The sequence below is a fragment of the Protopterus annectens genome, chromosome 11.part0 (assembly GCF_019279795.1).
Source record: "Protopterus annectens isolate FY-2018-M chromosome 11.part0, PAN1.0, whole genome shotgun sequence".
Taxonomy (NCBI): domain Eukaryota; kingdom Metazoa; phylum Chordata; order Ceratodontiformes; family Protopteridae; genus Protopterus; species Protopterus annectens.
The window spans coordinates 1,029,362,563-1,029,377,634 of NC_056745.1; positions in this window are offsets into that span (position 1 = coordinate 1,029,362,563).

The window sequence follows — 15,072 nt, forward strand, 5'->3', positions numbered from 1 at the left end:
TATTTTTGATGGGGAGAAATATATGAATGATAATATTAGTTTATATCAAAGATTTGTAGACGATTGTTTTTTTATATGGAGAGGCCCCTCATCTGAACTTATAGAATTTGTTGATTATCTCAACAGTACTACTAGTTTTTTAAAGTTTAAGATGGAGTATTCTAATGTCCACATAAATTTTCTAGATGTTGATTTATCCCTAAAAGGGAAAGTTATTACTACTTCTATATATAAAAAAGAAGTATCCTCTGGTAGATATTTGCATGCATCTAGTATGCATGCTCCACATGTGTTTCAGGGTATTGTTAAAGCACAACTTATGCGTGTGAGTAGGATGAATACTAGTGAAGTAGTCTTTTTGAGACAGATGGATGAGACATGTGATGAGTTTATTGAAAGTGGATACTCTAAATTTCTATTAGATGATATAAGAAAGGACATAGAGACCAATAGAAGTACACTATATAGACCTAGTTTTAGTTTAGACACTGAAGAAAGTTCTTCATCTGCTTCATCTAAAGTTGAGAAGTTAAGGTTTATTACTTCTTACACTTCTAGAACATACATGGTTAAGAATATTATAAGTAAATATTGGAAAGTATTATTGGCACAGGAAGATATTGGGGCATTAATAGGCATTAAACCATCTTTTGCCTATAGAAATAAAAAATCTTTAAAAAGTTTGTTATGCTATAAAGATTTTAGTATTAGTAATGACAATCAGCATATGGGGACAAAGGTTGGCACTTTTTGTTGCTATAATTGTAGTTGTTGCAATGATATAGCTCCCTTCATTGATACTGACCTGGGTTCTAACAATAAATTTCAACATCCAGTGACTGAAAGGATGTTTGTATTTCATGGTCTGGCAACATGTGTCTCCAATAATGTGGTTTACTTGGCAACATGTGTTGCCTGTCCTTATTTCTATGTTGGAAAAACAACACGTAAGCTAAAAGAGCGTATCACAGAACACAAGTCAGAGATTAGAAGAGGAACTGAAAATAACGCACTTGGTAAACATATTAGAGAATTGGGTGATGACCATAGGTTTAAATTTAGAATTTTAGATATAGTGTACAAACCCTTTAGAGGTGGTGATATGAGCAACTTGTTAGATATAAGAGAGTATGAATGGATCATACGTTTGACAGCTGATATATACCCAGGTCTGAATACAGCTGTCTCTTTGAAACCTATATTGGTTAAAATGCAACAAACCAAGTTAAAATAATATTTGTATTTATATATGTGTATATTTTATAAAGTACTTTATGTAACTGTATATGAAAGGTAGATATATATATATATATATATATATATATATATATATATATATATATATATATATATATATAAATCTGTATATTTTCTTATATATAAAATATATGTATACTTTTTTAATTGATATTTGGTCAGATGACCTTGGCTGCAGGTCATGTGATGTCTTTTTGGGTGTATTTAATTGAATGTTTAACTGAACCTTATGTTAATCATTGAGAAAGGGTGTTTCCCGAAAGCTTTGTGTTTTATAAAGGTCTTTTTATTCAACTGTTGTTGTTTTTTCTGTGCGGTGATCTGCATGTGACAGTGATGTTTGAGGGTGTGCATGAAGACAGCCAAGCCCAGTGCTAGCCCTACACATGTGTATGTTGGACAGCTGTGGACCACACATTGCAGAGTGGGCAGTTCACCATCTCTGGCCATTGACACAGGAACTGGCTCTGCCAGGAGTGACACTGGCACCACCACCACCACCACCCTGGGCATGGTGGTGCCAGTGTCACTCCTGGCTCTGCCAGGAGTGATACTGGCACCATTATGCCCAGGGTCAGATGTGGTGCTGGTAGCTGATGGTGATTGCTGTCTGCTGGGCCTGTGACCCCCATGGAACCACCCAGGACCATGTGCCCATGGCCTGCCACATTGTGGTGTGGACAGCACACTTTTCTCTGTAGTGCTGCAGGTACTGCCACTATGGGAGTGTGAGTCTGCATGGCCATGTGGAGTCTCAGCAGATGGTGTTGCTGACCTATGTCCACATGTCTGATGCCCTACTCCAACTAGATGTTCCAGCACAGACAACGTCTGGTGAAAGACTGGCACTGTCTCAAACCACTGTTTGTCCACTACATCAGTGAAATGATCCATGGTGTCACCAATGCAGTGGAGGCAGTCATGGATGTCTCCATGACAGACCAAAACATGTGGCAAGTGACCCGTGATGTGACATCTGTGACAGGTGGTGGATGGGCAGCAGTCCTCCTTTGAGCACCCCTGTCAATCCGCCTATGTGGGACCTCACCAGATCTCTGGCTATGGTGAGTGTCTACACTCACTTATGCTATAGTTGCACACTGTCCTATTCAATGTCACAACACTCTGACTGTCCAATATCTGTGGCCTCAGGGGACTGAGTATGTGTGGGCATACTGACTGTGTGCAGGGACAATGGGAGAGGAAGTGGGATGTCTACTTCTGGGACAGATTCAGCACCCAACAGCCCTACCTGTGCCTCATTATGGCCACCATTATCATCAGAGTCCCATGAGATACTGACATCAGGTTGTGAGGGGGACAGATGCCAACCCCCATGTTCACCTGTGAGAAGGAAGACAAAATCAGTGCATTACTATATGCATTATTATGTATGGTAATCCAGACACATACAGATGAGGAGCCACAACTGCATTACACATCCCACATCTTATTTCTGATCCCATGCACAACACACAAACACAGAATAACATACACAGACAAGACAGGCCCTTTATAACATGCACTGCAGCTACATCTCGTTAATGTTGCCAGTAAAATACACCTGTGAGATAAACAATATGACAGTGTATCTGATAGACCTACACCTATAAAACAGTGCACCTTTCTTGAGCATAATATGCCAGTTGTATTATCAGTGCCTGAGGTATGTACCATCTCCCTACATTGTGTGTGAACAGGTATATTGGAGTGAGTGCCTCCTGTACAGCATGCTGCATAGTCCTTCTTAACAATGAGTGCAATTGTGTTAATGTTCCTGCAAATACACAGCCTTGATTACCCATTCTATGCACTTCAGTTAACTGCTCTGAAATGGAACATACAAATATTCTACTCTGGCTAAGCATAATAGTTGTGCCTAGGGCAATATGGCATCCCTTAACATTCTTAGGGTATATACAATCTGCCAAACAACAGTATCACACTTACCAGGTACAGGACCTTGGACTCCGGCCACACCTGACGTACCTATGAAAATGTGAGGGAGAGGTATTGTCACCAATACCATATCTTGCATTGTTAGAAAGGTAATATGTGCATATATCCACATGTACAGTAGCTAATGTGTTACTGCCTACATTGCTGACATTCTTAGTATGTGAGCACAACTGTGCATTAAGACCAAACCCTCCCCCAATGCAGATAGACCTGACTCCCGTATATTGGTATGCAGACCCTGCCACAAGGACTGATACAGTATTACACTGATGAACACAGTAAGCTTACCTGGATGCTCCTTTGATGTGGACACTGTGGTTCCCACGTCCAGGATGTATGGGGAGATGGAAGGCTGAGAGCTGGTGGCTGATCCCAGGTTTGCAAGGAATTCCTCTGTAGGTGAGAGTGGTTGTGCTGTTGCAGGCCCTCCACCAGTGGCAGCATGGTCCCTGGCCATAGTAGCTACCCATTGGGGACCTACAGACACTGGATCCTACCCAATTTGGCTTTGTCAAGGGCAGATCCTGCCTCTTGAACTTGGTCGACTTTTTCGAAACAGTCACTAAGGCCATTGATGAGGGTAAGGCAGTTCACACAGCCTACCTTGACCTAGCAAAAGCGTTCGACACAATACCCCACTCGGGCATCATAGAAAAGCTCACCAGCTTAGATGTAAACCCATATGTCACAAGATGGGTTGCAAACTGGCTCAAGGACAGAACACACAGGGTTAGAGTTGCTGGTGCCATGTCAGACTCTAAGCCGGTCACGAGCGGTGTCCCACAGGGCTCAGTCCTGGGCCCCCTCTTGTTCGGCATTTATTTTTCTAAAGTGCAGGCAAACATAGGGGGATTGTGGCTGACAAAATTTGCAGATGACTGCAAACTGGGCACCATAATTGACACTCCATCAGACACAGACATCGTCCAGAGAGGTCTCATAGAAATGGATAACTGGTGCCAGAGCCATGGCCTTAAGCTAAATGCCAATAAATGTATAGTCATACCCTTTGGGAAAAACAAGGTAACCCCTAATTACCACATAGGTGGTAATCCATTAAACATGGAAGAAGTTATTAGGGACCTGGGGAACCAAGTTGACAGTAACCTCTCTTTTGACACTCACATTGCCAAAGTGGTTAGGAAGACCTTCTACATTGCCCACCTGATCATGAAGGGATTCACATCCAGATCAGGAGAGGTCATTGTACCCCTGTACTCTTCACTTATCAGACCAATGATTGAGTACAACGCCCCATTCGGAATGTACCTTACCCGACACCTGCAGCAGTTGGAAAGACCCCAAAAGTTCCTCACCAAAAGGATAAAGGGGCTCAAACATATGTCATACGATGCCCGACTGAAGAAACTCCAGCTCTATTCAGTCGCATACCGTCTGCTCACAGGTGATCTGTGCCTGACATACAAGGCCATGTCCAACCCAGAATTAATGGACATGCTCCACCTCAAAAAATCCAAATCCACCAGAGCCACGAGAGCAAGAGACTTAAACCTCAACACGGATATAAATAGGATGTGCTGGAGGGACAGATTCATCACCCAGAGACTCCCTACACTATGGAACAGAATCCCAGTCCATGTGAGGCAGAGCCCCTCACTGACTCTGTTCAAGAGAAATCTTGACGAGTAGATGGGAGATCGTAGGTTTACCCGAGGAATCATCTCTGTATCACTGCTGGACAGAGGCACAGCAAACTAATGGGTATAGTATTCTCATCCTAAGGGGTGGTGAAAGCCACACACACTCTGGCTAGGCTTATAAATGCCCTAGGGTAGATAGCCTAGTATGAACCTATGAAACCTATGAAACCTATGAAACTGGAAAGACCCCAAAAGTACCTCACCAAGAGGATCAAAGGGCTCAAACAGATGCCATATGCTGCCCGGTTAAAGAAACTCCAGCTCTACTCAGTGGCATACTGCCTGTTCAGAGGCGATCTGTGCCTGACGTATAAAGCCATGTCCAACCTGGAATTAATGGACATGCTGCACCTCAGAAAATCCAAATCCCATCAAGCTACGCGCTCGAGAGACTTGAACCTCAGCACTGAAATAAATAGGACATGCTGGAGGGACAGATTCATAACCCAGAGGCTCCCATCACTCTGGAATAAAATCCCAGTCCAGATTAGGCAGAGTCCCTCATTGACTCTCTTCAAGAGAAATCTTGATGAGTGGATGGGAGATCGTAGGTTTACCCCGGGTATCACTTCTGTGTCACTGTTAGACAGAGGCACAGTATACTAACCTCGAAAAAGGGCATAGCAAAATAAATTTAAAATGGGTGGCGAAAGCCAAACACATTCTGGCTAGGCTTATAAATGCCCTAGGGCAGATAGCCTAGTATGAGCCTATGAACCTATGAACCTTTGCCAAGCAGCATTGACCATATCTGTCACCCAGTGTTGGACCTGTTCATAGGTCCTGTCCTGTTGGGCAATTTGGTTCACTGCCATCTCAAAGTCAGCCCACTGTGCTGCACATTGGTCATGATTTTGGTGACTCCTGGACAGCAGAATGTGTGATTCAGTCTGAGGCCATCCAGGATAACATTATTTTCTATGGCTGTAAATGCTGAGTGCCTCCTGTGAAACATTGTTCCTGAAAGGCAGTAAGAGGGAAACACATCACAGGACCAGAAACATAGACATCCAATATGTACAGACCCTGCACAACCAAAATGGGCTGTACTATCCACTGCTCCCTCACACGTCATACCCCGAAATCTATTAACACAATACATGTGCATCTATCACCAAGATAGTTGCAATAACTGTTATGTCATGTGTGCTGTGACAGACATTGCTGTATGTCTCCACACCCATCACTGCAGTCTACTGTGGTGTGTCTCCTATGGACAAAGTCCCACTACTATGTCATACAGCCACTGTGAGACAAATAGCTGTGTGCTATTACAACAGCTATATGGGGACAGTCCAGCAACACCAGGGAACCACAATGACAGACAGCAATGCAAACCTGATGTAGTTTACCTTCCCTGTAGGCATCATACCTCTCCACTACACAGATGTTTATAGAATGTGATCATGTGCCTCATATATGTGGTCCTTTTTACACAAACATGTGTATGTCTGACAAATGGTTGGCCAATCATTGATGGTTGTCAGAATGTAGAGAATCTGACTGTTACATGCCAGATCCCTCAGAAAACACTTATACTACAGTAATCTCCATTAGTCTATTCATAGTCTTACTTTGTATGGCCAATATGTACAATCTGTTGCTGAGTTTGGGCCTGTGTCCCCACACTAATAATGGCTATGACCTGAATTCCTGCTGTAATGGGTTAACAGGTATGTTAGCCATAGTTCTCAAGCAATGAGGTGTGAATGCCAACAAAATAGTGTCCTAGCCAGAGTACATCAGGGACAGTCAAGGGCATCTTTACAATGCCTGAAGTTTTTCTGTGTGACATCGACAGACTGAGAGGAGATGAATTACAGTACATTGTGTGATATTACAGCTGTGTACACCCTTACTTACTGTCAATATGTCTAACTCATAATCCACTAGCTTTCCTGCAGGAGCCAACCATTGTAGGAGGGAGTAATAGGGGCAGAGCTGTGATGTGTTTCAAAGCAGGGAGAGTTGACAGGCATGCCTGTAGCTGTTGGACAGCAGACTATCACCATGTCAATGACACAGATGTACTACAGGCCTACTATTGTAATCCCTTTTCCCCATACCTCCATCCTCCCATCTGCATCCCAATATATGGGCACATGTATTACATACCTCATAGAGTGAAGTAATCCGTTTTTGACCAGATTCTCTGCAAGCAGGTTGCTAAACTGTAGTGTGTCTGAATAAAGCAACATACAGACCTGTTCTCCATAGGCAGTTTATTGCCTTTTGTAGGGAATGCTCATTATCAGGTAATTGCCTGTGCACCATTCTGTAGCTCAGACTTGATACGTGCATCCAAAACAGCTGGTTTGCACTTTCATTAGCCAATGACATGGCACCACAGTACAATACTTAAGGCTTTATTGTAGCACTTGGCCTCCTTCTTAGTCTTTGAGCTGGACATTAGTGAGACATGGAGACTACAGCATCACCGACGGTAGGTACAAATACTGCCCACTGTTGGGATTTATGAGGTATGTCCACAGTTTTGCATATGCTTGGCTATTGTCCTATGACATTGTGATTATCTGTCAGTTCATTGGTAAACATTGTGGGTTGAGGTCAGTAAGGAGAGCGAGAGAGACATGTGAATGTCAGACGTCATACCCATCAGACTATGCATGTTGATGCAGTAGCTGCTACTCTATCAGCTCACTATCTTTGTAGGGGAAAATTATGAAACATGTCCCTGTCAGTGGACCTTTGCCCCCCCCCACCCTTTATGTATGGTTTTGTCTGGATCCCTTGTTCTAGTGTGTTGTGGAGTATGGTAGGTCTGTAGCAGCTAGCTTAACATACAGCTGTGTATGTTCCTGGCTGCAGCTGCTGAAGCCTAGGACACATAGGAGGAAGTGTGAACTCTTTGGAGGACAGTAAGCTGTATGTGTAACTGATGCAGCAGTGTCAGCCATGTCATCACATCAGAGCCAGGGTAAGGATACCCTTTACAGTCCAGTCAAGGAATATGCATAAGTTACATCTGTTATGTAACAGTGCCAGTCACAGAGCAGTAGGCAGCATATATATGCAGTGTGGCTGTACATACAGGCCTTTTACTTGAAAACATGCATAGCAATTAATGCAGTAGCAGCAACCTGTGTGGGTTAAAATTGCATGACTCTGTCATTACTTGCTGTGTTCACAAGAATGTAATTGATGTTCAACATGCTGGATTCAAACCCAGGACTATGGGTGGCAGAATATACTACATACAAGGTATTTAACAGACTGAGCTACTGAGCCAGTGCTGCAGCAGGTGTATTTGCAAGATATATATGCATACATATAGTCTGTGACACATATCTGCAACGATCATTATGTGCATGGCTTTCAAAGGCAGTTGTGCAGCAGGGTCCCAGTTGTACACATGTACTTTCCCATTGCTGCCTAAGCAGATGTGTTTAAAGATGTTGCTGATAAAAGGGATCAGTTACTATCATACGTCTCAACATCTTAGAGCAAGAAATCTGGACAAAGCCATAAATAAAAGTGGGCCAAAGGCCCAAAATAGTGACAATCTATAAATATTGCTCTTGCAAACTTAGAAGTTAATAGATTGACAGGTTTTGCATTAGCATGTGTTTTCTGAAAGGTATGAAGTGTGAAACTGAAATGTCTGCTATGATTTTCTAACCTCAATCTTTAATGACTTGCCACTACTTTTCCAGAACAAAATATGATTTTATGAAAACTGGGCCAAAATAGGGGGCAAAACTCTGAACATTCTGCAACAATCTATACAGTTGACAGGTATCCCAGGCCTCACATACATCCATTGTTATTTATTTGGCTGTGTACTGGTATAGTGTTTGCATCACAGTCCCAGGTACACACACCATTTTCCCATTATATGTACTTTCAGTCTGTCAGTGGCAATCAGTATATTTTGCTGAAAACACTTGTTTTAACACAGAGCTGAGTGGCCTAGTGGGCTAATGCACTATGCTGTAAGTCATAGGGCCTAGGTTCAGGAAATAGCAGGAATGATTATTTTGCAGATGTACCTAACACTGAGAGAAACACATAAGATCATTAAGGCATTTTTAAGCACATTTAAGTGGGTTTGTGTGGTTTGCGCAGAGAGCTGCTTGACTCTGTGCAAACCTGTGCAAAAAATTAAAAAAGAAAAGAAAAAGGGGGTGGTAGGACAGTGGTGAGGAGAAAAACATACTGAAAGGCAGATATGGTTGTGCAGGAAGGGTGTAGGAAAGGACCATAGATTTCCATTTCTTGTACAGCAACAGCTGTGCAGTTTTTACAGGCTTTGTACATGAATCTGGACCCTCAAAGCCCAGAGAGAGGGGTGAGGACAACATAAATGTGTTGTCAAGCCATTTGGACATAATTAGTTGTGTCCAGTGGATACACTTACGAAATGGAGAGCTATGTATAGGGCATTATTTTGTGGGACAGGTGACCACTTTTTGTTTTTTAAGGAGAGAGTGGAATGTTGGGAAAGGGGTGTAGGTACATGTGGGGAGGTAAGTTGGTTAGTAGAGGTTGCATTTGCAGACAGACAAGACAGCATACTGGGTGGTGTGTGACACATGAGTGGGTAAACACCTTGGATGGGGAGGGTGTTTGGAATCACAGATGCATGTGCACCCAGACGGCAGCAGCATGACTGAACTCCCCACCCATGGGCAGTTTGACACTGCACCTTCACTGCCCCAAAGGTGGCTGTGCTGGAAGCTGGGTGCCAGGGCCACCAGGCCCCACCAGGTAGTTGTCTGCCCTCAATCCAGCACAGGTGTTGTTTAAAGCTCCTATGCACAATACTGCACACCATGATGATAGTTTATCTTGTGTGACTTCCGGTTCTCCACCTCCATTCCCAGGGAGGGATAGGCCCCATCCAGTGAAGCAGTTCCACCCAAAGGTGGTGCAGGGCCGGCAGAGGGTGCACCACTGGCCTGGGTCCCAGATATACTGGTACCCAGTGCCACGGCCAGCTGAGTTAGGGTAGGTAGATCAGCAGGAATCAGCCTACCCTGTCATGCTATCGTGATAGATGTACAGCAATGTGTATAGGTTGGTTATGAACAAAACATTTTGTTAGTTATAACAGCATGCCAGAACATTGGAAATAACCCATTAACATATCAATGCATATTATTTGGAACATAACAATAAATAACAGTCAGTATAAAAAACAAAACGGCAACCAGACACAGAGAGATAGTTTAAGTGTTTCATTCATTTAATTCATAGAACTTCTTCAGAAACTACAATCATACTCCAACTGCTCACTTAAATATCAAATTAAATAATTAAGTTACAAATCCACCATGACAAATAGGAATGCAAAAAACACATAAATATTAAACAGCTTCTCCCATATTTAAAGATATATCACATAATTGTGTCAAAAATACATGTATAAAACAGAAAGAGTATACAATATAAAATACTAACAACTTTCTAATATATACATTCCTAATTCAAATGTTTTTAAACTTTAAAAAACATTTAATGGGTATTTTCTCATTAATGCCAAGCAAGATATCTGCTCGAAAAATTATTTGCCACTTAAGTTCCAGGTATTTTAAATATGCATTGGATGTGTGAACAAATCTATCACCATTAACTTTTTCCAATACCATAAACTGAAACTTCTTAAAATCAGCACAATTTAAAGAATACCTGGCTAAGGAATTACTGATATCTTTCTTTTTTAAAGCCATAACATGTCTCCTAAGCATGTCTGTGAAGCTACGTATAGTTTTTCCAATGTAGAAACATCTACACATGGAACAAACAGCAACATACACTAACCCCTCTGTTTGACAAGTATATCTATCTTTAGCAACAAATACCTATTGTGTTCAAAATAAAAACTACTTGCTGAAAAAATAAATCTACAATTGATACAACTATTGCATGGAAAGGTATCTACTTTTTTGTTTGTTTGTGCAATCCCCTTTAAACCAGACAAACTTTCCAAAAATTGTTTTAAGTTCCTACTCTTTTTGTATATAAAGTTGGACTTATGTCAAATGACCTTAATTAATCATGATTCACTAATAAAAATTTCCAATTATCAGTAATAATCTGCCTGATCTTAATGCCTTCAACACTTAAGGGAACAGGAAATGAACAAGTAAATCCTTCATCAGCTTCATGTTTCTTGGCACAAAGTCCTGCTTTAATAATTGGGGGAAATCTTACATATTTCAATTTCTTAACATTATTTGAAATAACTGTCGGTTTGGTGAGAGGATATCCTCTTTCCTCAAGCAATTTAATAACTTTGTCTATCTCTTCTGAGAAAGCTCCATCGTTACTAATTAAGTGGCTCAACCTGATTACTTGCCCACAAAAGACATTTAATTTCATAAAAGAAAGATGAAAAGTATCAAAATGTAATTATTAGCAAATGTGCTTTTTCTAAAAATATTACTTGCAAACGTTCTTTCTTTAGTGTTTATAATAATGTCCAAAAAATGAACAGATTTTCTTATTTGACTCAATGTGAAAGTGAACCAACTAACACTCTCATTGACTTGGTCCAAGAAGTAATATAACACATCTCTATCACTGGACCAAATAAAAAACAAATTGTCAATGTATCTTTTATAAAAATTAACATGACAAAAGGAAGGAATCTTGGCCAGATATTCTCTTTCCCCACCAGCATAGAACTAAGTTGGCATGCTATAACAGTCAGTATATTAACAGTATGCCAGTAACAGTTATGGCATAAGGCCAACAATATAGGTAATTCAACAAGATATGTTAATATGCAACCATTGTAATACATAGCAATAACAAAACACATGCCCCAAAATAAAGTTTAGAGAACAACATATGTTAATAGTAAACCATAAGCAACATATAACAATAATAAATTTAGATGAAGATAAGGGTTGGGGAGAGAGAGAAATACAGTCAATTAAAACCAGAATAGGCTATATAATTTACAACAGTACTGCTATATATTCTACAGGTCTATCCTTCCTTTATGTATAACAGTGCCCTATAGTTGCTGTAGCAAGTACAGACCACTCAAGCTATCTGCATGGGACAGTATGGGCCAAGCAGTAACACCTGCAGGTATACAACTACAGAGAACACTTACACATCAGGTGGACCGATATAACTACCAAGGTTTACTGTGGACTGATGTAGTGTGACTGTGCTATTGACATAATCATGCCAATGATACATCTGTGACACAGGGATTATGCAACAGTAATTACAGTCCATAACAGCATGACACTTGAGAGACATGCATGTGTACAGTACAGAGAGTAAACAACTATCATGCCGTTTTTGGTAGGCATGGGGATAGACATTCAGCAAACTTTCACAGACACTCCAGGCATTTTATTACCATTGTACTTTTTGCCTTTATTTTCTGAAGTCTTATCACATTCCTGGTCAATGCTGTTAACAGTCTGTTACATCTGAACACACAAATTATTTACTCAAAATAAGGGCTACTTCACCCAGTTACCTGTATTTCCTGTGGAGAGAACATCAGTCAGCATTACATAACTGATTCAGTAATATTTATTATTACTTGGCACTGGATACAAACCTTGGTCTGTGTGTGGCAAAATGTACTTCAGACAGAGTATTTAACAAACTGAGCTACTGAACCCTTGCTGGCTACTGACTGACTGATATTTGCCTAGAGCTCACCTGGAAACAAAATATGACCTGGTAATAGTACTACAGTTGTATACTAGACTGCAGTGACAGTTGAACACACATGCATAAGATTCAAGCATGACAGAGATAGTAGGCAAACTATAAATTACTACATAGAATGCACGTGTACACAATATTAGTGGGTGGAAATATCTGTAAAGTCTACAAACCATATCAGATTATTGGATTGGCTACCTCACCCATATAGAGTTGCAGATAGAAGATTTGCAGTCTACAGTTATTACACTGTCATACTTGCCTGTAGCTTGTACCTCGGAGCATGAATGCACATGGCTGAAATACGATTAACACAAGACAATCCTGATAAACACAATATAACGTGGGCCTATCTTGACCTTTCAACACCATCCCCCATTCTGGACTTATAGCTAAACTCACTAAACTAGGTATAAATCTCTACGTCACAAGGTGGGTTACCAATTGGCTCACTGGCAGAACCCACACTGTAAAAGTTGCAGACTCCAAATCTGACTTCAAACCAGTGACAAGTGGAGTACCACAGGGTTCAGTCCTGGGACCTCTCCTGTTTGGTATCTACTTCTCTGAAGTACATGCTAACACAGGAGGCCTTTGGCTAATCATGTTCACAGATGACTATAAACTAGGAGCCATAGTTGAGTCCACAAATAATGTGGACATCCTACATAAGGGCCTCACTGAGACAGATGCCTGGTGTCAGAGCCATGGCCACAAGCTCAATGCCAAAAAGTGCATTGTCATCCCCTTTGGTAAAAACTCTGTACCCATGAGCTACCACATAGGCGGCAGTCTACTTAATGCCAAATGTGTGACAAGAAACCTGGGGACCCAGGTGGACAGTAGTCTCTCCTTTGATAATCACATTGCCACAGTAGTCAGAAAATCCTTCTACGTGGCACACCTTATCACAAAAGGGTTCTCATCTAGGAAAAAAGAGGTAATTGTTCCCCTCTACTCGACACTCATTAGACCCATTATAGAGTACAGCGCCCCTTATGGAATGTACCTCACAAGACATCTGCAGCAGCTGGAAAGGCCACAGAAATACCTCACAAAGAGGAATACTGGCCTCAGGCAGATGCCCTACACTGACCATCTCAAAAAACTCCAGCTTTACTTCGTAGCATATCACCTACTCCGAGGTGATCTCTGCCTAGCATATAAAGCTATGTCAAACCCAGAGCTGTTAGACTTGCTACACCTAAAGAAATCCCAATCCCTCCAAGCTACATGCTCTAGGAACCTAAACCTTGTCACCACAATAAACAGGACATGCTGTAGGGATAGATTCCTGTCCCGGAGACTTCCCATCATCTGGAACAAGCTACCCATCTATGTCAAGCAAAGTTCCTTATTAGCACTCTTCAAGAAAAAATCTTAATAAGTCAATGGGAAATAGGAAATACACTCTGGGGATAACTTTGGTGGCTCTGCTTGACAGGGGCACAGGAAAATAACTTTTTTGAGTGGCGTAAGCCAGGGAACCTTGTTGGCGAGGCTTACTTATGCCCTTGGGCCTGATAACCTAGTACTTACCTATGAACCTATGTTCATGCCATTACTTCAAATGTTAGTGCAGAACAGGTGTCATAAGACATTTCTTGTACAGCTCTAAATCTACAGCTCTTGCATAAAAGTCTTTATTAGCTATACCTTGCAGCAGGTAGTGGTATTCTTTTGTGATTTTATTTCAGCGCAGATGTCAGAATTGATTTCATGAAAAACTGCCTTACTTATACATGTATTGCACAACACAGCTTTATTAGGGCTACCTTCATGCAGTTAATGGTATAGTTTTGATTCTTTATTGCAAAACAGTTGATATAATGCAAGTGTAGCAATACATCTGTAATTCCACAATTATTGCAGTAGAAACTTTATTTCATTTACATTATCAGGGTTAATGCTTTAGTCTTTCCTGCTTATTCCACTATAGTTGGCAGTAGTCACTTATTGCAGTACAGACCTACATCCACATTCATTGCAATACACAAATCTTTACTGTATGTACCTATTGGCAGTTAATAATTTACTCTTTCTTGCTTATTTGACTGTAGATTGCAAATTAATCTGTACTCACCACACTCACATCACAACCTGGCCAAGCACCCTGCATGTGCCTCTAGATGGCGGGCTCTCTTCTCTGCAGCTGTAAGGAGAGAAGCACACCATTATGTATACCTGTCTATCACATATTCAGATTAGGTATCAGTAAAATAATGCTAACAGTACTTACAAAGTTTTGAGGCATTCCCATCCCGAGCTTTCTGGTCCCAGGTGACCAGAAGATCCCCCTTCTGATGCTTCAGGTCATCATAGTGGTGACTGACCTACTCACCTGTGAGGTGGATACCTGTAGCACTGGTGTGATCACATGCCAGCTGGTCCTAGGCTCTGCCTTTCTCTCTAAACCGTGGAACTGCCTTTGCAGCATCATATCTTTATGGTCTTTCACCAGGAGTCCAACTATGACCCTGGACTCCAGAATGCCCCGCAGCTGTGCCTAGAAGTGCACACCCTCTCCAATGCCTGCCAT